Raw genomic sequence first — 934 nt, forward strand, 5'->3', positions numbered from 1 at the left:
TCACTGCAGGTAAGGTTAGTGGCTTGTTTTATCTAGAAATTGGATCTACCTATAGAAACATGAGCCTGTGCAGCCTGGCATTTATTTTTTGCTCACTACGTGACAGGGCTGTGTTTCTACACTGAATCTGTACCAAAACACCGAAGCTCACAGCATGAGGTTCTCTGCCCGCTGAGGCTGCACAGCTTGTGCACACAGCCAGTGAAACAAGAACATGTTCCCTGGAAGCTGACAAAATGTCCTCCCTTAGGAACGAAGGGAGACAAATAATGTTACCAGTTTTCATTTTCCCTCACTTCTGAAAATTAGCTGTTAAGTTTTTATCTCTCTAGGTTTCTACTGAGATTGATTTTTCAAATAATGATGGTTGTGTTTATTTCAGAATAAAAGCTCTTGCAGAAATCACTGTCATAGTTTGCACACTTTAAATGTTTTACTGCAATGTGATTTAATTGAATTTAGAGATGCTCAAAGAATTACTAAAGTCAGGTTTTTCCTCTAACACAGAATTTACAAAATATTTAGAAATCCTTGGTTTATTACAAATAAATTTTTGTGTTATAAATGTGCATTGCTAAGAAGCACATGATAGTAATAGCTGTAACTAAACTGTTGTCTCTAGAACACTTAGTGGTAGATTAAGAAAGAAAAAAAAGTTATTGTTTAAAATCAGTATTTTAGTATTCGAGCTAAAAGGGTCATCTCTGCCTGTAATTTGTTATCAATATACCTTTTCAAATGGTGCTGCAGTTATGAAAAAACAGTCATGGGTGTTCCACTAACAATGAATCTGAACTGATTCTAGTTGTAATGATTTTCTCTTGCTGCCATGGGAGAGGGGGGCCGGGTCACAGAACACGTAGTTCAGCCCCAGTTGATAGGCCCCAGGAAAGAACAAGGGTGTTGGTGTTCAGACTTGGCCTTCTGTGAGACA

This window comes from Pipra filicauda, unplaced genomic scaffold (assembly GCF_003945595.2).
Source record: "Pipra filicauda isolate LSUMZ 115617 unplaced genomic scaffold, ASM394559v2 scaffold98_size3848907_pilon, whole genome shotgun sequence".
Lineage (NCBI taxonomy): Eukaryota > Metazoa > Chordata > Aves > Passeriformes > Pipridae > Pipra > Pipra filicauda.